The following is a 23,543-nucleotide window of genomic DNA, read 5'->3' as shown; positions in this document are numbered from 1 at the left end:
CCCTGTGTGAGAGACGGCTGCCGCCTGGTTGGAAAAGGGCAGCTGCTTCTTCAGTCGCTCCGGCGGGGGGTGTGCACAAATCCCTCACCGCCAGTGTAGTTGTTTCTGGGGTCCGTCCGGCAACTCGGCGAGTAGAATGGGCGTGGCCATCGCGTTTCACTCGCTAAAGATTGTGCGGGCTTCGTCTGGGCTGTGTGGATGTGAAGTTTGCAGGATGTCCTTTATTTAAAGGGCTTGCTCTGTCCCTCCTTAATTGTTCATTGGCAGCCAGTTTGCAGTCATCAGCAATAAATGAGTTTTTTAACCACTTGTGATCCTGATTATTATAGTGTCTCCATTTAAATCCCAATCTCAGTATTCACAGTGTATAGCACAAACGCATATAGAGTAGAAATGATATAGGATAGAAATCATACCAGCCTAAGTGGATGTGTACATAAGGAATAGTAGGTAGTTAATTTATCAGGTGATTAGCTGACTGTTTATCAATATACTTATTGCTCGCATAGGTGCGCCTGGTGGTTTTTGTAAACAGAGTGGAAGTACACTGGAGGGAGTATATTGAACAATGTAAACAATGTTGAGATGCAAAAAAATGAAAGTATGAAATATAATATATAGATATAAATATGAGTAAAATAGGTGTTGGGGGTGTTATTAGAATCTTAAAAAATTAGTTATGCAGTTATGATATTCGTAGAATCCAAGGTATGGTTGTACTGAATTGTTCTAGATCAGATATTATTCCCATGTTGTAGAAGTAGTTGTCTCTCATATTGGTTGTTAGATATTGGTCTCTTTTGGAGTATTATCTTCAGCTCCTTGATGTGAAAAGGATTAGCTTGCAGTGATAATTGCTACATAACCAGATCTTCATGAGAGGTCTACCAACTCATTACTGGTCTGGCCCGACCCTACTTAGCTTCCAAGTTCGGAAGTGTTTGGGCGTGACCAGGGTGGTATGTATGTAGGATGCACTTTCGAAGCTTATTTCCATTTCTTGGAGTTCATTCCATCAGGAATTCTGAGAATTCAAAGTCAATATTGAGACCTTTAGGTGCAAGGGTTTTCAATTTATATATCCATCTAGATTCTTCTTGTGACATGGAACGTAAGTAGTTACCACCTCTCCATGCTGTTTTAACTTTTTTGATTGCGGTGAACGTTAGAAGGTCAGGGTTTCCGTTATGTTTTTTATTGAAGTGATCGGGTACACTATGAGAATCTAGCTTGTGCTTGACATTCCTTATGTATTCTCCCATGTAGGTATTTAGTTTTCTGGCTGTTCTGCCTACGTATTGTAGGCCACATGGGCATGTGCTCATGTAAATGACCCCTTTGGTGTCGCAGGTCATAGTATCCTTAATCTTGTACGTAATTCCAGTAGTTTTTGATGTAATTTCTGTTGTTGGCGCTGTGTTTCTGTGTATTGATGTACTGCAAGCTATACATCTGGTGCAGTGATAGAATCCAGGATTTCTTTCCCCTAGCCAGGTTCACTCTTTGGATTTGTTCTTTCCTTCTGGGGGTAGGTGATTCTTCACTAATTTTTGACTGATGTTCTCCGCCTTTTTGTAAGTGAATTGTGGCTTCTAGGAATTATATCTTGTAGAATGTCATCTTTCATCAGCAAATGCCAGTGGGTATGGATGATTTTCTCTATGTGTTTGTATTGGTCATTATATTGGGTAATAAATCTTGCACTTGCATTTTCTTCTGTTTTTTTCTTGTATGTCAAGAGACTATTTCTATCTGCATCCCTTGCAGTAGATATTGCTTTGTTTATTGTGACTGGGTTGTATTATTGCTTCAGAAATTTTGATTTGAGATATGCCGATTGTGTTTCAAAGGTGGTTAGATTTGAACAGTTTCTTCTGATTCTTTTAAACTGGCCTCCTGGGATACTGTCGAGCCAATTTTTGTGGTGGTTGCTTGTTGGTGGTATGAACCGATGGCAATCTACCGATTTGGTGTATGTTTTTGTCTGGATATTTCCATCTTCAATGAATATTGTTAGATCCAGAAAGTCGATAGATTTGGTGCTGAATGTGGCAGTGAATTTGAGGTGCTTGTCATTGTGGTTAATATGGTAAATACAACCAAATGGGAAGAAGGATATCTCCTAGCAACACTAGAGGTTAAGTCCCTGTACACGTGCATAGATCACAAACAGGGCTGCAAAGGTGTGGAGAATATCATGAGACTTGTTCACAATTGTGAGGATGATAAAAGAATTTGTGATCAAAAGTATCGAGTTCATTCTCAGTCACAATCATTTTTGGTATGGCAGCTCCCACTATAGACAGGTTTGCGGAACTGCGATGGGGACCAAATTTGCCCCAAGTTACACAAACCTGTTAATGGCAGAGTGGGAGAACAATACCATTTGGGCAATCAACAAATATAGAGATCATATATCTATATGGCGACGTTACATAGACGACGTCATTATCATTTGGACAGGTGGAATAGAAAAATGTAACGAATTCATGAACCATATTAACCACAACGACAAGCACCTCGAATTCACTATCACATTCATCACCAAATCTATCGACTTTCTGGATCTAACAATATTCATTGAAGATGGAAATATCCAGACAAAAACATACACCAAATCGGTAGATTGCCATCGGTTCATACCACCAACAAACAACCACCACAAAAATTGGCTCAACAGTATCCCAGGAGGCCAGTTTAAAAGAATCAGAAGAAACTGTTCAAATCTAACCACCTTTGAAACACAATCGGCATATCTCAAATCAAAATTTCTGAAGCAATAATACAACCCAGTCACAATAAACAAAGCAATATCTACTGCAAGGGATGCAGATAGAAATAGTCTCTTGACATACAAGAAAAAAACAGAAGAAAACGCAAGTGCAAGATTTATTACCCAATATAATGACCAATACAAACACATAGAGAAAATCATCCATACCCACTGGCATTTGCTGATGAAAGATGACATTCTACAAGATATAATTCCTAGAAGACCACAATTCACTTACAAAAAGGCGGAGAACATCAGTCAAAAATTAGTGAAGAATCACCTACCCCCAGAAGGAAAGAACAAATCCAAAGAGGGAACCTGGCTAGGGGAAAGAAATCCTGGATTCTATCACTGCAACAGATGTATAGCTTGCAGTACATCAAAACACAGAAACACAGCGCCAACAACAGAAATTACATCAAAAACTACTGGAATTACGTACAAGATTAAGGATACTATGACCTGCGACACCAAAGGGGTCATTTACATGATCACATGCCCATGTGGCCTACAATACATACGCAGAACAGCCAGAAAACCAAATACCCGCATGGGAGAACACATAAGGAATATCAAGCACAAGCTAGATTCTCATAGTGTACCCGATCACTTCAATAAAAAACATAACGGAAACCCTGACCTTCTAACGTTCACCGCAATCAAAAAAGTTAAAACAGCATGGAGAGGTGGTAACTACTTACGTTCCATGTCACAAGAAGAATCTAGATGGATATATAAATTGAAAACCCTTGCACCTAATGGTCTCAATATTGACTTTGAATTCTCAGAATTCCTGAAGGAATGAACTCCAAGAAATGGAAATAAGCTTCGAAAGTGCATCCTACATACATACCACCCTGGTCACGCCCAAACACTTCCGAACTTGGAAGCTAAGTAGGGTCGGGCCAGACCAGTAATGAGTTGGTAGACCTCTCATGAAGATCTGGTTATGTAGCAATTATCACTGCAAGCTAATCCTTTTCACATCAAGGAGCTGAAGATAGTACTCTAAAAGAGACCAATATCTAACAACCAATATGAGAGACAACTACTTCTACAACATGGGAATAATATCTGATCTAGAACAATTCAGTACAACCATACCTTGGATTCTACGAATATCATAACTGCATAACTAATTTTTTAAGATTCTAATAACACCCCCAACACCTATTTTACTCATATTTATATCTATATATTATATTTCATACTTTCATTTTTTTGCATCTCAACATTGTTTACCTCCCTCCAGTGTACTTCCACTCTGTTTACAAAAACCACTAGGTGCACCTATGCGAGCAATAAGTATACTGATAAACAGTGAGCTAATCACCTGATAAATTAACTACCTACTATTCCTTATGTACACATCCATAGGCACTTAGGCTGGTATGATTTCTATCCTATATGATTTCTACTCTATATGCGTTTGTGCTATACACTGTGAATACTGAGAATGGGATTTAAATGGAGACACTATAATAATCAGGATCACAAGCGGTTAAAAAACTCATTTATTGCTGTTGACTGCAAACTGGCTCCCAATGAACAATTAAGAAGGGACAGAGCAAGCCCTTTAAATAAAGGACATCCTGCAAACTTCACATCCACACAGCCCAGACGAAGCCCGCACAATCTCTAGCGGGTGAAACGCGTTGGCCACGCCCATTCTACTCGCCAAGTTGCCGGACGGACCCCAGAAACAACTACACTGGTGGTGAGGGATTTGTGCACACCCTCCGCCGGAGCGACTGAAGAAGCAGCTGCCCTTTTCCAACCAGGCGGCAGCCATCTCTCACACAGGGAACCGGCGCCCTGCATCTAGAAGGAGGCTTTTCTCACATATAAACAACTCCTATAACCAGCCACCGGGCTGCCACTCAGGATGAGGTAGGGGGTGCATGCACTCACCAAACATTCATGTAATCTACTAGACACTACCCAACATTCTCTACACCATCGTTATTTACCTGCAGATTGCTGAACTGTATTTCTGATGATTCTGTGACATCACAACAATGGACAGTAAATCTACACCTGTATCATCCAAATTGCATCAGCACTGGTATTATTATAATTAGGACTGTTTCAACAGTCCCACTTTACCTATATTATTATTTCCATTGGACGGTATATTGCTTTTCTTTCATCATACTGTCAGACATTTGTGATTGTGGATTTTTAACTGTGTATTTTAAATTGTGTAACATATTTTCCTCTATACTCATTTCAGACCTTGTCATTTTACTATTTTAACTACATTAAACTTTATCCCTTTTTGATGACTCATTAGTCCAATATCTATAGATCTAGTTACAATACTCATTAACAAGCTCTTACATTGCGCTACCTACTAGACACACCTTTGTACTACCATGTCACAGTTCATCTGGGATGAAAATTACTTTCATAGATTTTCTGAATTATCTAAAAGAGCACAGTTAGAATTTTTTGTTCAATAAGGTTATACTTGAGTCAGGAAAGAATAATTAAAAAAGAATCAAGTTAAATTGAAACTTCATTTAATAAATTAAAATTAAGTTCAAAAGTTAGTTTTAGATGCAACAGGACAGACATCCTTCTTTCATATTGAAATGTGGTTAAAAGGATATGATATAACATAAACCAGTAAAAGTTAAAATAAAAAAAAGTGCTAATTAACAATACAACAAAGATTAATAATAACTTTCTTTACAAGAATGGCCCTGCGAGGTAACTTTAAAATGTGTTTAAATATTAGTCTATGTATATCACAACAAGAGAAAAAAAGAATCCCCATAAGAGTGCGCTATTTCTTGCCAATATCAACTAAAATATAACTTTTATTAAATCGTTTAAATATCCACTAGAGTGGTAACATTAAAAACACAACAAAATATACAAAAAAGAAAAACAAAATTAAAATAGTACATATGATACAATCTGGTGCTCAGTCATGTGTATCCTATCCATAAATACTCATTGGTATACCAAATGCTGACCTGTAAAGGTGCCTAATGATAAATGTAATAGATATATATGGGCAACCTTATACACCTATGGCCCTCATTCAGAGCCGTACGCTCTGAGCAGAGCGCACGCTCTGCATGAGGGCCGGGCTCCTTTTTCATGGAGCGTCCTCCTGGACGCTCGTATAGCTGTGGGTCACCACCCACAGGCTATACGAGCGTGCATTTTGATGGCCGCGATGGTCGTGACCATCGCGACCATCGAAATTGCGAGCCGGAGCCTGCGGTTGAGTTTTTCAACCGCAAGCTCCGGAGTGATTTTGGCTCTATCAGAGCCAAAATCACTCCCACTGACATCACTAGTGATGTCAGTGGGCCGGCTTCTGACGGGAGGCGTTCCCGTGGGAACGCCCCCGTCAGGGAGGCACGCCCCCGGCACGCCCACCAAAGGGGGCGTGCTGTCAATCAACATTGACAGCACGCCCCCTTTGATCGGACACAACGAGCGAAGGAAAGTCCTTCGCTCGTCGTGTCTGGCGCATGCGCACGACGGAGCTCCCTCCGTCGTGCGCATGCTCAGTGCAGACCATCGACCCACTTGCGAGCGTACAGCCGCTCGCGAGTGGGTCTGAATCAGGCCCTATGTCCCTTAGTGTGATGTAACTTAATACCTATATATGCAGAGTGCAAATGATATGTAATCACACTCTCTGACTATTAAACATATCTCTTCTGTAATATGGTCTTGGCTGTGGATAGGGAATTTATACCTTCCACACCTAATGTGCACTCTATATATATGTGACCATAAATTCAAATGGCACTCAATATACTGACATCACTTATCATATAGTAGTTACTGTGTCTATATCGTGGTAACACTGCCAACTCAGACAATATAAACTATCTATAATATGAAACACTCCCAAGTTGGTATAACTGGTATACTATATGTAGCTGCCGTGTACTCTGGCAGCATGGGCGGCTAGAATATGAAACACTCCCAGGTTTGTAGAGCTAGTATATTTAATGAAGCTGCCGCGTGCTCTGGCAGCGTGGGTGGCTATCAGCTGGAGCCCGCACTGACTCTGCAGCGCCGTGCGGCTTTTAGCTCCACTCGTAGCCCCCGTAATGAGTGCACAGTGCGGGACATAGGATTACATCAACATATTGTTACATCTTCAACAACACATTTGGAAACATATTATACACATTATTAGACTGGCACAGTGAATGCCTGACGCACGTTTCGCAGTGCTTTTTCGAAAGGCAGACCAGAACAAACCTCCTGATACATCTTAACTACTAACACCCTCCTATCAATTACAATTTTGGCATGATTGACATAAAGGCTAACCAATCAGAAAAAATATACGTGAAAAATATACGGGAAAAATTAGTTGCTGGGAAGTGTGAACTTTGATAATGTAATATGCTATTAGTTGCCGTTGGTTTTCTATAGATATCTGTTGTTAATTTTCCATCTTCATTGATTTTAATGGTGAGGTCTAAAAAGTTCACTTTTACCTGATCTATTTCAGAGGTCAGTTTTAAATTAAGCATATTGATGTTCAGTTTGTTTATAAATTCCTCCAATATTTGTTGTTCACCCTCCCAAACTATCAGAACATCATCTATGTACCTGAGCCAAATCAGTATCTGATCAGTGTATCTCGTATTCTCTTCAATAAAAACCACTTCACGTTCCCACCAACCTATAAATTATTCCATGTTTCTATAAAAACAATAGTTAAATCACATGTTATGTTCAGTAAATGGAGGGTTTAAAAAATATAGTTATTTTAGTAGTATTCTTAGCTTATAATTATACTGGATACATATTAGGTTTAATGTTTTTTGAGGTTAGAGAACATTTATTATAGGTATCACTGATTCTATTTATCACTGTTGATTTTTTAGTTGTTATTATTATGGGTAAGTTTTCACATTTGATTATAAATCTTTAGATCATTTTGGGACACTGACATGCTATTGTCATTAATAAATTTTGCACAGCTTTAAATATATGTATTTATTTGTTTATTTAATATAATACTATATTGATTTAATTTTGTGTCACACTATTAATTACATTTTATTTTTATACTTATTTATATTTTTATTATTATTTTCATATTTATTTTTATTATTATATATATGTTTATAATTTTAGAGGTGTTTATTAGGTCAACATTTTATCTCATCACATGGTCACAAGTGGTTCTATTGGAGTAAGCACTGTAAAGGCTAATTATACATTTAGAATAATATATTTTATGAGATATTTGAATTATGGAGTGTTATTATTTAATTAAGAATTTGATGCACTTTTTGGCACTTATGAAATAATTTTTGATATATATTTTTAGGAATACATATGGAGATAAGCATATTGATATAGATATTTATATTTGCACATCTATATGGTTGATATGATTTATAGAATTTAATTTATATATTAAAGGTATAATACATATATTATGAATCACTATTGTAATAGTTACATGCATTAGATTTTGTAGTTGAGCAGCAATTTATGTGCTATATAAACAGCATTTAAGAAATACATTGTGTTTAGTCTGAGTCATTTTTCCCGTATATTTTTTCTGATTGGTTGGCCTTTATGTCAATCATGCCAAAATTGTAATTGATAGGAGGGTGTTAGTATTTAAGATGTATCAGGAGGTTTGTTCTGGTCTGCCTTTCGAAAAAGCACTGCGAAACGCGCATCAGGCATTCACTGTGCCAGTCTAATAATGTGTATAATATGTTTCCAAATGTGTTGTTGAAGATGTAACAATATGTCGATGTAATCCTATGTCCCGCACTGTGCACTCATTACGGGGGCTACGAGTGGAGCTAAAAGCCGCACGGTGCTGCAGAGTCAGTGCGGGCTCCAGCTGATAGCCGCCCACGCTGCCAGAGCATGCGGCAGCTTCATTAAATATACTAGCTATACAAACCTGGGAGTGTTTCATATTATAGCCGCCCACGCTGCCAGAGTACACGGCAGCTACATATAGTATACCAGTTATACCAACTTGGGAGTGTTTCATATTATAGATAGTTTATATTGTCTGAGTTGGCAGTGTTACCACGATATAGACACAGTAACTACTATATGATAAGTGATGTCAGTATATTGAATGCCATTTGAATTTATGGTCACATATATATAGAGTGCACATTAGGTGTGGAAGGTATAAATTCCCTATCCACAGCCAAGACCATATGACAGGAGAGATATGTTTAATAGTCAGAGAGTGTGATTACATACCATTTGCACTCTGCATATATAGGTATTAAGTTACATCACATTAAGGGACATAGGTGTATAAGGTTGCCCATATATATCTATTACATTTATCATTAGGCACCTTTACAGGTCAGCATTTGGTATACCAATGAGTATTTATGGATAGGACACACATGACTGAGCACCAAATTGTATCATACGTACTATTTTAATTTTGTTTTTCTTTTTTGTATATTTTGTTGTGTTTTTAATGTTACCACTCTAGTGGATATTTAAACGATTTAATAAAAGTTATATTTTAGTTGATATTGGCAAGAAATAGTGCACTCTTATGGGGATTCTTTTTTTCTCTTGTTGTGATATTCGAATATCCATCCCTGAGTAGCACCCCTGTGATAAATAGTATTTTATTACACATAGATTATTAACAGGGTAGTTCTGCGTGGATATTAGCCTTGGTGTGACCCGTTATTCCATTTCCCTTTTCCCGGTTATTTAAATTAGTCTATGTATGTATAAAAATATGAAATTTTAAGGGGTATATTTAGTAAAGTGCAAGTTTTTAGAAATGGTGTTGTTGCCCATAGATTCTAGCTATTTTATTCTAGAAGAAGCTAGATAAATGATAAGTAGAATCTGATTGGTTTCTATGATCAACAACTCCACTTCTAAAAACCCACACTTTAGTAAATATACCCCTAAGTGTATAATGTTTGTATGTAATGTTTTATTACCCTTTTTAAAACCTCATCAACACATGGACATTTTGTTTCACCATAGGAATAATTTAAAAACAGAAGAAAAGTAATCCACTTACATTATCTTTATTAACAGGTTTTACATTTTTATACATTTTTAAGTGCCTTCCAAATAACTTTGAAATCCAGTTCCATTGACGCTGTCATTTTTCAGTTGTTCTACAAATGCAAATTAATATTAAATCCACTGTTGGTATAGGAGTTCTTTTGTTACACTACTGTAGCAGCTGGTTTCCAAGACTCGTACCTAGAAGTCAGAGCAAATAATCATCTTAAACTGCACCTAGACTGCTTAATTTAATAGTCTAAAAAGTGTCCCTACACTTCAAAATATCTAAGTATCCAAAAAATAGAAAACCTCACAATCCTGTCTTCAATTTAGACAAACAGTTTATTTGGACCAACAACGCGTATAACTTTTGTAGAGAGTTTAATAAGATAATTATGCGTTCATCAAAGGTTATACATGTTGTTGGTCCGACTTGTGCCAGTATTGTGAGGTTCTTATTTCAGTTATACATACCAAGAACAACGTATAGCTGCACCTTTCACAGGGCTCAAGCGAGACCTAGTGTACAGTTATGTACATCAATGTAAATGTATCCTGTTTATGTAAAGAAAGATCTTCTATTTATAATAAAATATTTTTTTATTCATAGTTGAAATGCTTCGAATTAAATGACGAGGACAGAGCTACATTGATAATCGCTTTTAGGGTAAGATATATCTTCAGTTGTCTTACAATTATTAGAGTACACAGTTTTGCCTGATTTGCATAGTGATGGTGTAAGAGCGATACTGTTGATGTAATCCCCCAATGCCTGCATATTGTGCACTCATTAAAATAGGACGCACATCTATATTTACCCCATCTTGTAAAGAGGCACTTTGTACATAAATATACATGTACAATATTTTTGGGCAGAGACCAAAAACTCAATCCTTAAATTTCACTCTCTTGTTTACAATGCTCGACCTTCCATCCTTTGTACACTGGAAATCTGCTATATGGATGTGAAAATTTGCATGGGCAGAACATCTGCCAGTCCTACATGCCCATTTGCTTCATGTTTGTATACTTTCAAGCAGTGGTGTCACAAGGGGAGTGCGGGCCGCATCCGGGTGTCACCTGCCGAGAGGTGACACCAAGGTGCAGACTTCCCCTCAGTGACAGGAGCCGGGTGCTGCACTGGTGAGAGAGCCGACCAGCACTGTACACAGGGCAGGCCACACCTTCGGCATCCCCTCTGCCCCCATTTGGACCACGGGGGTTTGCTGCATGGCCAGGCCTCCTTCCTGCGTGACCATACCCCCTTCCCACGTGGCCATGCCCTATCTACATGGCCACACCCATATCCACGTGGCCATTCCTGACACCGTGGGAAGGGACACCACTGCTTTCAAGAATTGAGTTCACATTACAATTCCATCCTGTGTTGGCATGTTTCCCGCAGGTTTTATTTTTAACCTATAAATAGTTATCTGTCTTTTGGTGCATACACACGGCCAGATTTGGTAAACGATAAACGATTGAATGATTTTTACAACGATTTGAACAATTTCATCAACAGTGAACAATTGAGCGATTCCTGACAGTATTAAAATTAATTAAATCGTCAAAATCAGTCTGCAAATACAGTCGATGTCAAAGATCGTTATCTGACATGTGGGAACGCGCATCGTTCGTCCATGCATGTCCTACATTTCAAAGAAAAGAACGATTGAGCAATTTTTACAATCGTTATCGTTCATATCTGCTAAGAAATCTGACTGTGTATGCAGCATTAGCCTTGAGTATCTAATGTTTTGTATTTGTTCATTAATATATGTCTACTAGAATCCTACCTTAAAGGTGGGTACACACTGAACGACCATCATCTGCATGCTGCAGCAGCTCGGGCAGGTAGGGGGCGTGGCCATGCCCCCTTCAGAAAAAAAGCACACATTTGCAATGCGGTGCTGCACGCTGGGGAGGGGGGCGCTGTGTGCCCCTCAGCCTGGTGCATAGCCAATGGGGAGTGCTTTCGCAGCCTTAGACAGTTTCCCAGTGCAGTACAGCACACAGCAGCATGTGCTGGGCTGCTGTGGAAGGGGAGTGATGACGGACCCAGGTAATTAGTACCCGCTCGTGGCTCCCCCATCCCTCTCTGCACCCCTGTGTACGAGCAATCGGCTGAACACCCGTACACACTTGCCGATAGACAGATATGTCTGCAGACATATCTGTTCATTGGCTGTGCAGCACAGCCACTGCGATATGTCTGTGAACGACGTTGTTCACAGACATATCGTCTGTACACACTGGCCGACGGAGGCGCAATATATATTGGCCGATCAATTGAACGGTCAATATATCGGCCAGTGTGTACCCAGCATTAGAATACTTAGGGGTAAATTTACTAAAGTGAGAGTTTTTAGAAGTGAGTTTTAGAAGAGGTGTTGCCCATAGCAACCAATCATATTCTAGCTATAATCTTCTAGAAGGTGCTAGTTAAATGTTAAGTATAATCTGATTGGTTGCAATGGGCAACATCTTTTCTAAAACTCACTTTAGTAAATTTACCCCTTAAAGTTTAGCAAAAATTGTTTGTCTATTGTATATTTTGTTTAAAATACACATCTCACTATTTTAACTACTTATCTTTGCATACTTACTGTACCATGGACGTTACTACTGGTGGGGAGGGAAGGATTAGACTGCATAATAGTGACCTCATTCCCCCAGTACGTAATGAAGTCACTGTGCGAGGGAGGGGTTCACACCCAGAGACTGCACACCTCCAAAATACACCTACATAAACCATCTTTACTAAAACATTTATATTGTTGTATGGACCACATAACAGTAAATAATGTATGTCAATTACTGCAGATAAGAACCTTCATAATTCAGGGGTAACATGACTCAGATACAGGAGATTGAATTTCCAGACCCTGTGCCGCTCACAAATTTCAATTAGAATGCCATGTTCTGTGCCACAGAAGCCATCTAAAACCCTCAACAACTTCAGGAAAAGAGCTCACAACCCAATATTATACACAATACATGACGGAACAACCATTTAATAGCACTTGTAAACTTTGTCTATTTTTCTTACCTTGCTTTTGGGAGTCATTATGTCCCCCTCACCTTAGAAAACTGAGTGCTAAAGACGTGATGCATTTCTTGTTAACACACTCCATCTGCAAAATGATTTCTGCCCTATATATTCACATGAAATGTATTTCATGTGAATATAACAAGCTTTTTTTTAACACGGTTACCAAATTCAACCTGGGTGTATTATTATCAAGACCAAAAAAAAATCTCCTATAACTTTTAAATTAGTTAAGATTATAGCATGAACTATATATTTTAAAAGTAATATGTTTTCAAATGATATACATTATTTGCCTCAATTAGTTTGACCTTCTTGTAAAACTAGCACTGTATGATCTATCTATACTAATATTATAAAAATGTTGTGTTATAAAAAATGCATCATTTTGTAGTGAAAACTCCTAGAAATAACCTGCACTTTGTATAATTCGATCAGTCAAGTTAAAGATGAGCAATAACAAAAACAAAATTTATTGGCATCCTTAATGCAAGAGATAGGTGTGGCACCATGCATTTGGCAGGTAAGGGGTGGCGGGAGACATTGGTGTGAGTGGTGGGTGAATAGGATAGGCTTCATAGCAGTCTGTGCTCAGGGCACACAGTGACATTGGTGTGAGTGGTGGGTGAATAGGAAAGGCTACATAGCAGTCTGTGCACAGGGCACATATAGACATTGGTGTGAGTGGTGGGTGAATAGGAAAGGCTACATAGCAGTATGTGCTCAGGGCAAACAGTGACATTGGTGTGAGTGGTGGGAGAATAGGAGAGGCTACATAGCAGTATGTGCTCAGGGCACACAGTGACATTGGTGTGAGTGGTGGGTGAATAGGAAAGGCTACATAGCAGTCTGTGCACAGGGCACATATAGACATTGGTGTGAGTGGTGGGTGAATAGGAAAGGCTACATAGCAGTATGTGCTCAGGGCAAACAGTGACATTGGTGTGAGTGGTGGGAGAATAGGAAAGGCTACATAGCAGTATGTGCTTAGGGCACACAGTGACATTGGTGTGAGTGGTGGGTGAATAGGAAAGGCTACATAGCAGTATGTGCTCAGGGCAAACAGTGACATTGGTGTGAGTGGTGGGAGAATAGGATAGGCTACATAGCAGTCTGTGCTCAGGGCACACAGTGACATTGGTGTGAGTGGTGGGTGAATAGGATAGGTTATATAGCAGTCTGTGCACAGGACACACAGTGACATTGGTGTGAGTGGTGGATGAATAGAAAAGGATACATAGCGGTCTGTGCACAGGGCACATAGTGACATTGGTGTGAGTGGTGGGTGAATAGGATAGGCTACATAGCGGTCTGTGCACAGAGCACACAGTAACATTGGTGTGAGTGTTGGGTGAATAGGATAGGTTACATAGCGGTCTGTGCACAGGGCACAAAGTAACATTGGTGTGAGTGGTGGGTGAATAGGAAAGGCTACATAGTGGTCTGTGCACAGGGCACACAGTGACATTAGTGTGAGTGGTGGGTGAATAGGATAGGCTACATAGCGGTCTGTGCACAGAGCACACAGTAACATTGGTGTGAGTGGTGGGTGAATAGGATAGGCTACATAGCAGTCTGTGCACAGGGTACACAGTGATATTGGTGTGAGTGGTGGGTGAATAGGAAAGGCTACATAGCGTTCTGTGCACAAGACACATAGTGACATTGGTGTGAGTGGTGGGTGAATAGGATAGGCTACATAGCAGTCTGTGCTCATGACACACAGTGACATTGGTGTGAGTGATGGATGAATAGGATAGGCTACATAGCAATCTGTGCACAGGGCACACAGTGACATTTTTGTGAGTGGTGGGTGTATAGGATAGGCTACATAGCAGGCTGTGCACACAGTGACATTGGTGTGAGTGGTGGGTGAATAGGATAGGATACATAGCGGTCTGTGCACAGAGCACACAGTAACATTGGTGTGAGTGTTGGGTGAATAGGATAGGTTACATAGCGGTCTGTGCACAGGGCACACAGTGACATTAGTGTGAGTGGTGGGTGAATAGGATAGGCTACATAGTGGTCTGTGCACAGGGCACACAGTGACATTAGTGTGAGTAGTGGGAGAATAGGATAGGCTACATAGCGGTCAGTGCACAGGACACAGAGTGACGTTGGTGTGAGTGATGGGTGAATAGGATAGGCTACATAGCGGTCAGTGCACAGGACACAGAGTGACGTTGGTGTGAGTGGTGGGTGAATAGGAAAGGCTACATAGCAGTCTGTGCACATGACACACAGTGACATTGGTGTGAGTGATGGGTGAATAGGATAGGTTACATAGCGGTCTGTGCACAGGGCACACAGTGACATTGGTGTGAGTGGTGGGTGAATAGGACAGGCTACATAGCTGTCTGTGCTCATGACACACAGTGACATTGGTGTGAGTGATGGGTGAATAGGATAGGTTACATAGCGGTCTGTGCACAGGGCACACAGTGACATTGGTGTGAGTGGTGGGTGAATAGGATAGGCTACATAGCGGTCTGTGCACAGGGCACACAGTGACATTGGTGTGAGTGGTGGGTGAAGGTGCTCCGGCATACCATATTTCTTTTCCCGGCCAGGACCAACTGTGAAGCAGACAGCGGGCGCTATTACGGTGATCACCACAACAACACAGTCACAATATTTATCGGGTAAGAATTCCCGGAATATCGGCTATATACACACCCTAAATTCTCAACCGAATGCCATTTAACCTTTCACAAACTATTCTAGCTAAAATTATACGGCACATATCATCATCCCCTTTTTTTCTGGGACTGTGTTTTATAACAGGACAATTCTTTAGGTTCATATACTCATTTATCCTCTAGTTTAATTATTGTTCTTTTGTATTTTTATGTCTCAATTGTTTTGCATTATTGATTTTATTTGTTACATGTCATTTATTTGCATGTCAGATTTGAGTGTATATTACAATGAGTAGACTCATTTTGGCCAATTATTTTTACTATTTTATTAAAGATCTGGATTTTATCCTATCATATTGTATTGAAGATTATTATCCACCAGCCACATATTTGTTTTTCCATTAGCGCTCCCCGTCTTCTGCTTTTATTTCATACATTTAGGATTAGCCTGTCCTTTGGTAAGCAGCATTTGAATACATTCACTCATTTTCTGGAGCGCCCTATTTTGTGTTTTCTGTAAAGCACTGCTGGTCACGTGGGCCACTCCTGCGACATGGTCCCCTATGCAAAGCATTACAGATATTACACCTCATATTAAAAAATGTCAGAAGCAATTTCTTCGTGGGTGAAGCCGCAGGCAACAGCTAGTAATACAATATACAATATAATAGTTACATCTGCATCTATCCTCAAGTGTAATTTTGAAATAATCATATTTTATTTTCCATGCGGATTATTCATACTTATATATTTTTATTTGTTTCAGAATAACGACTATGTATTAGCTGCAAGTGTTAAAATAGCTATAAAGACATTTGTCGATGCCCAAGGCTGCATAATGGTAATTAAATTATATTTCTGTGTATATTTGTATTCCTGCATTAGTAAAATAAAATGTATGCAAAGCAAAACTTTGGGATTATTTTTCGATGTTACATAATAATAACAAAAACTTTTTTTGAAGGGGATATTGGGACCCTAGAATTTGTGCTACTAACTAATCTCCATTTTTTAAAAGACTAATGTAATCATGTATCAATGCTTCTAAAGATACAACACCTCCATGTTCCTCCTTTAGAAGTTTGCTTAGAATGGATGATTACTCTTTGTGAATGCTCAGGAAGCAAATTTACTTATATGCATTAATTCAGACCTGCAGGCATCTGATTCTTACTGTACTACACTCTATAACTGGAGAGCTAGGACAGGGGAGGGAAGGGTTGGTCTAATATAAGCCAATTACAGTAAATGCAGATATATGCATATACACATGCAGAGCCATAACTAGGGATGTGCAAGCCTGCCGTCATGCAGGGCTCTGAAGATGACACTGAGCAGGCCACATGGCACTAACATATGGCTTGCAGAGTGCCTGGAATGGCTACCAGTAGCGTTACTGCAGGGCTGCCTGAAGTGTCCAAGGCAGGCACCCTATAGCCTGTGGAGCTGCCCGGAGCGTCCTTAGGAAGCTGAGCTCTATTTCTCAGAGCCAGCTGCCTCGCCACCTAGGTGAGACATCATGATGCCATTGGTTTAGGGAGCAGGACTGGCACAGGACACATTGCTATCTCAAAAAAACTTTTTACACGTTGTCATTATGGGGTATTGTGTGTAGAATTTTGAGGAAAAAAGTAATTTATTCCATTGTGGAATAAGGCTGTAACATAACAAAATGTGAAAAAGTGAAGCGTTGTGAATACTTTCCGGATGCACTGTAAGCATTAAAATTGTATTTTTAGTTTTCTCACTATATTATGCATTGTATCTAGTTTTATGTATTTACAATGGGGCTGATAGTGTAGAGCGGGTGATGAAGCTCACATCGCTCTGGCCACACCTACCCAGAACTGGCCACACCCACATGACACTGGCCACACCCACACAGGACTGGTCACAGCTCCTCCCCTTCTCAGTTTAGACCCTTGAACATTCAGCCCCAGGCCCATCTGACCCTTAATCGGACCCTGATCATCTCCTAAAACTGAACAGTAAACCAAGTTTTGTTTTTCTGTCTAACTCAATGTATAGTAAAACTTCCCCTATTATGTATTCTTCAGAACATTTATTTATGTGTCTATTAACAAAACAATTACATTTTACTATAAATGCATAATGGACACAGTGAAAAGTTGTCATTGCTTTTTATTTATAAATGAAACAATATAGATTATCCGCTGTCTGTACCCTGTGTTCTATTTTCTGATGTTAATTGATGTTGTTTTTTGACTTCTGAGCATTCTATCAACATATGCACAAACATCAGCTTAATGACAAACATTGTATTACTATGACAATAATAAGAAAATACAGCACTGATTATTTGCACTTTGTTATTTTTCAGGCTAAGATTTATAAAGAAGATGGTCATGATCTTGTCACCATCATCAATAGTAAGATTAATAGTCCGGTAAGTACACAGCATATTCATGTAGATAATAGGTTTGCAACCTTTTGGGTCCTAGGGCCACATGAAACTGTGCAGGGACCGCAATTAAGTTACATTTGCTTAATTGTTTCTATGACTACAAGAGGAGGTACCATAATCATGCCATGTGGGGGACATGATTACGTCACATGGATGGCTCACCATACCCATCCCCAGTAACACATAGACCCCTCCCCTCTGTAAAAGGTTTCTTGCTTCCACGCCTTCCGTGTAACACACTGTCCCCCAACTCTTCCAACTCTCACTGCAACTGCAGTGACAGTGACTAAGGGGCCTGTGCACTATCTCTAAAAGCATATTTGCCTACTCTCCCAGAATGGCAAGCCAGGAAGGTGGGCAAGTCTCCCGCACCCACCCCTCAGGAACCGATGCCAACCTCATATGGCGTCCTCAAATCCCTGCTCCATCCTATGGGAAGGAGTCCTCCATTTGGGTCCCTCTGCATGAACCAGGGGCCTGATTCAGAGACGGACGCGATGTCGATATTTTTGCAGAACGAGCGATTGTTTGCTAATGCGCATGCATGGATGCCGCAGTGCACACGTGCAACCAATGCAATGCGATTATCTTCAACCAGAGGAACCACTCGCAAAGCCAGTCAGCATTTGGGGGGTGGTAATGGGGGTGTAGTTAGAAAAACGCAGGCGTATCTGACCATTTCAACGCTGTTTCTTGGCCGTGCATAAATTAGCTATTGCGTTGTACTGCGCAGCATGAGAGCTCTCAGAGTGACAGGAGAGACACAGTGTTTGCGGCTGGCCAGACCTGCCTTACATGCTACATTACACTGTTGCACCTCGTCGGACGGACATGAGAAGGCAGCAGTGAGCGTCCCTATGCTCAGCTGTGCTGTTAGAAGGCATTACCATATTTTAGCAACTGCGATCCAAATGCATTACCATCCGTCTCTGAATCAGGCTCCATGGTCACACAGGCACACTAACTAACACTGCCGAGTCAGATTTAGTAGTAGTAACTATTACTGCTATGGAAGTAGCAGAGATAGAGATCCCTGGGACGGCTGATTTTCAGATCAGCTGTCTCAGCACCAGAGCAATGTGGAATATAGTTTTGGTGTTCTAGTATCCACCTCGGCTACTCACAGCGATATGTATACTAAATTAGCACTGCCTGATGAATTGGCGACTGGAGAGTCCCCAAATATGAAAATCAATATAATGTGGAACACGAGAAACACAGGGGACTTCAGATGCTTATAGGGATTGAGTATCCCTTATCCGAAATACTTTGGACTAGAAGAATCTAATGTAATAATTTTGTGCATGACACAAAGTGTGTGTATATATAACCATCAGAGAGCAAAGATGTGACTATCTCCTTAGGTACTTATAAATGTTGGATTTTGGTATTTTGCATAGGGGATACTCAACCTGTATACAATTTTGGTCCCCTTGTATCTGTGCTGCTTCCCGCAGGTGTCAGAAAATGGTCTTGCATGATTCACATACAGATAATACAATATTAGCATACATGGGGCCAAATATAATGGCCTGTGACTTGAATGCAGGCATCAGATGTTGGGGATTTAGCTGTTAGATTTAAAGCACAAAACTAGTAAAACTAGGTTGGTATAATTTGGTAACTAATTGTAAATTACTTTAGGTCACTTAATCTGGGATTCAATTTCAATTTTACACATAAATGACCTGGTGTGGATAAGACCTCCATAATAAGTGGTCCAGGGGCCAATTATCATCCTCAAATATTCAACATTAGTTTAAACTAAAAAAAAGGGAAAGAAACGGCAAAACTTACACGTTGTTCTGTGAACATTTATCAAAAGGAAAAACTAAATTTTGGTGAAATTACTGTAGTAGCCGACATTTTACAATAATATAGACTGGTATTGCAAAGCAATAGTAACATATACCCTGGCCACAAATATTGCTGCCTCCAGACAGAATTTGTTTTGTAACATGAAGAAATAAATTAAAAGAAAGTAACTTGCAATAATGACAACACAGACATTAATAGTTCAACATTTTTAAGAAAAGAAACGTGACTTTATATTACAGTGTATCTTTCTTTTTTTCAGCTATCTGATGCTCTTGGCACTACTACACTAGTCATAAAAACTCTTGAAGAATTACTCGGATTGAAATATGAAAATGGTCTTTTAGTTGGTGCTATTAAAGTCTTTGTTGGTACTGTTGGTGGCTTAGCTGGTGCTGTTTTGGGTGCTGTTGATGGCTAAGTTGGTGCTGCTGTTGGTGCTGCTGTTGCTAGTGAGTAACCTGCAGGACTAATTACAGGTAAAAATATTATTTTTCCTGCAGTAAGTTTTAAATATACACAACTTGAATCTGACAGACAACACATAATTCATATAGTCCTAGGATTAAAAGCAATATTTCAATGATACATCTCCAATAAGAACAGACCAATTGTGTCACTAATGTTTTAGTTGCAGGTGTTTGCTTTTAAGAAGGTTATTTTAAATTACAGTTAGTGATGGTATCATCATCATCATCACTATTATTATTTATTTAACTTAATTGTGACCTAAAACATGTGTGACCTCTGAAAGATGATGTGTAGCCTCATTACATTTGAACATTAGAGCCTGATTCAGCAGTGCTAAACGCAGATTCCCCATGGTTTGGAGTCTGCGCAGGTGCATGTGCAGTACGGCTCTGTGTGATGGCACGCAGTCCAGCAGCAATCTCTCAGTGATTGACAGTTTGCTGTCATTTCTGGGTGGGGAGGGGACGGCAACGGCCTCCATTTTCCAAAATGGAGGTGTGTCTCCGCTATTAGGGGTAGGGAAGGGGCCAGGGTCCCCATCAGCTGATGGAGATTTCCTGGCATCTTTCCCTCATCTGCGACGGCCGGCTTGGTCACTCAGCCGGTTGAGGATCACGCAGATGATTTGATGCTATGTCCAAGGACGCAGCTCCAGATCCTTATGATCATGCTCATTTTAAAACATCCGGGATGGATTAGTTATAAGACAAGTCTATAGTTTGGAACTAATAGCCCATTCAGTTTAGCTAGCTCAAAAGTTGAATTATACCAGCAGGTACAGTAGATCTCACCAGTCATCTGCATTCCATCAGAAGAAGAAGCAGGTGATCACCTGTTTACTGAAATATCCCATAACTGATCAGCCTATTATATTCAGTGGTTGGAGATGAAACTGAGATAGTCCTTTACTCTAGTACAACATGGGAAACAGCCGCACCAGTTGCAGATCCTGCCTCTCTCAAATATACCAAAATTAATTTATCATCACATTCAGCATGTTATATAGGGGTGCACAATACTGTAATCGAACTGCAGTATTAACAAAAAGATAACAGTGTTTTGAGCGCAAGTGGTCTGAGATATCATTAAAATATAACTTTTAATTAATTGATTAAAATATTCTGTGTATAAATGGTGAAATATTTCAAATCAACTACTTTAGTAAGTAGAAGGGATATTTATTTTGTGCCCTACTGTTTCAATTCATTTAAGCACTTTATTCCCTATACAGATCTATAATATTGTGGTCAAAACATTCCACTATGTCTTCTGTGTGTGTTATTCAGATTGTAGCATTGGATAAGATCCCTTGAAAGTATAGGTTTTGATTAGAGATGAGCGGGTTCAGATTTACTCGGTTCTTATCACCTCTTTACCGCAAGTTCGGATGAGTTCGGATTTATTTTATTGGCTATCCAAAACACGTGATAGCTGATAGCCAATAAAATGCCGTTTTGAGATCCGGGTAAATCCGAGTAAAAGAGTAAAACCGAGTAAATCCGAACCCGCTCATCTCTAGTTTTGATAGTCAGCTAGACACCCTTTACTAGCAGTTCAGTTCACGAGTGTTAGTTCAATTAATAACAGTTTCAGGCATTGGCCATTTAATTGGCAACAAATACTTTCGAGTACTTTTGAGACACATAAACCTATCTGTTCATTATTAAATTCCCCTTGCATTTTGGGCATACATTAAGCCCTCAAATTATACAGCAGACGGGGGTAACACACACATGCTGTATAGTCCTTTACTCGACAGGGCTTTACCATTCCATACAGCATACAGGGCATTGAAGCATTCCAGGGCTTAGTGTAGGTTTTCCCTGTACTGTGTGTGAACCCTGGAATATATATACAAAACTCCATGACATTGTCATGTTGCATCATCCTGCCGCATCATTGCACTCTTACACACATGGCGGTATACAGTATTTACTAAAGGTCAATTTTGGCTTTTTTGTGTATTTATAGGTGATTTTAAGTAAATTTTGCAAATATGGGATTTACTAAAGGCAAAAATCGAATATAAAATTGACTATAAAAACAAATCTCAACCAATATCAACCATCGGCCAAACATCAGTACTTTCCCATATCTCACTACAGGATCCCCTCATTTACTAACAGTCAGATTGGAAATCCACAAGAAATTTACTTCAAATTTGACTGTAAAAGCACCCAAACAATACCTGAGGTAGGCAAGTTTGGGAGAAGCATGTACAGATCACTATGATCTGTGCATGCTTCATATGCTTAAAATAGGGTTTTTTAAAATGGCCTAAAGTTTTCATTTTTAAATGGCGTGGGGTCCCCCCCTAAACCTATGACCAGCCCTGGACCCTTTAGCCTGTTCTGGTCATGGAAAATCATGGGAAAAAACGGCCTGGGGTTCCACTAATTTTCCATTATCCAGCACCAGGCTGAATCAGCTGCGGTGGTAATGCAACAGCAGGAGAACACACAGCATGGGGTCTTCCTGACAAAGCATTAAACCAGCCCCAAACTGGTTAACCCAGAGCTGGCAATCCAGAAGGGGCCCCTCCTCCCGGCCATTAACCAGCCCTGTGCTAAAAGTAATGTACTGAGTATTGACAGCAGCTCTTGGTCGGTACTAGGGTTAGGTGGGAGGCTTAGGGTTCAGTTTAAGGTTAAGGAAAGGGTTAGGCACTAGGGTGATGGTTAGGGTTAGGCTGTGGGGGGAATGGTTAGAGCTAGGCTGCCGAAGTGTCAGGTTAGGGTTAGATGAAGGGTTAGAATACTTACCTGCATGCTTAGGGATTTCCACCACCAAGATTCCGCTGCTGGGATTCTGACTGCCATCATTATCAGCGCCGGCATCGTGTACCCAACCCAATAAAATACTGTAGTTTTACTGTCACATGATTAATTGTTTTTAAATATGATTTTATTTTCCAGGCACCAAAATGATTTGCCTGAGAAGACAAGAAAGTGATGTGTCTTCTAAATGACTCAATCCTGATGAATTCTCTAAATAACTGTCAATGATTTACGTTTGATTGCCATTTGAAAATGAATAAAGTAGACTTGTACAACTGCACATTGCTTACAGTGTTTATCCCAATTACTATCATTAAGCCATTTACCATGTATGCATCTCATATTACATTTGTCAGAGGGATAAGTTCGCAGGCTTCCTATATCCCAGAATATGGGCATCATTCAGGGGTGGGAGCAGATGCGGCTGCGACTTTATCTATTGGCGGCCGCCCATCTGTGACTTTATGCAAATACCACTATAAAGTCCTTTTCTGGTATACTGATGTGCCCAGCTATAACGTGGCATCACAGCGTTATCTCTCACGCCACGCATGGCGCGCCACACACCACGCCATGAGTC

General features: G+C 39.9%; 2 pseudogenes; one reads left to right on the top strand and one right to left on the bottom strand.

Annotated features, from left to right (window-relative positions):
* Nucleotides 1–854: 854 nt before the first annotated feature.
* Nucleotides 855–973, bottom strand: LOC148504757 (5S ribosomal RNA; annotated as a pseudogene).
* Nucleotides 974–3,612: 2,639 nt separating this feature from the next.
* On the top strand, nt 3,613–3,731 carry LOC148504756 (5S ribosomal RNA; annotated as a pseudogene).
* Nucleotides 3,732–23,543: the final 19,812 nt, after the last annotated feature.

Source organism: Taudactylus pleione, unplaced genomic scaffold (genome assembly GCF_031769625.1).
Source record: "Taudactylus pleione unplaced genomic scaffold, aTauple2 ptg000457l, whole genome shotgun sequence".
In the NCBI taxonomy this organism is placed as follows: Eukaryota; Metazoa; Chordata; class Amphibia; order Anura; family Myobatrachidae; genus Taudactylus; species Taudactylus pleione.
This window is presented reverse-complemented; position numbering and strand designations above follow the sequence as displayed.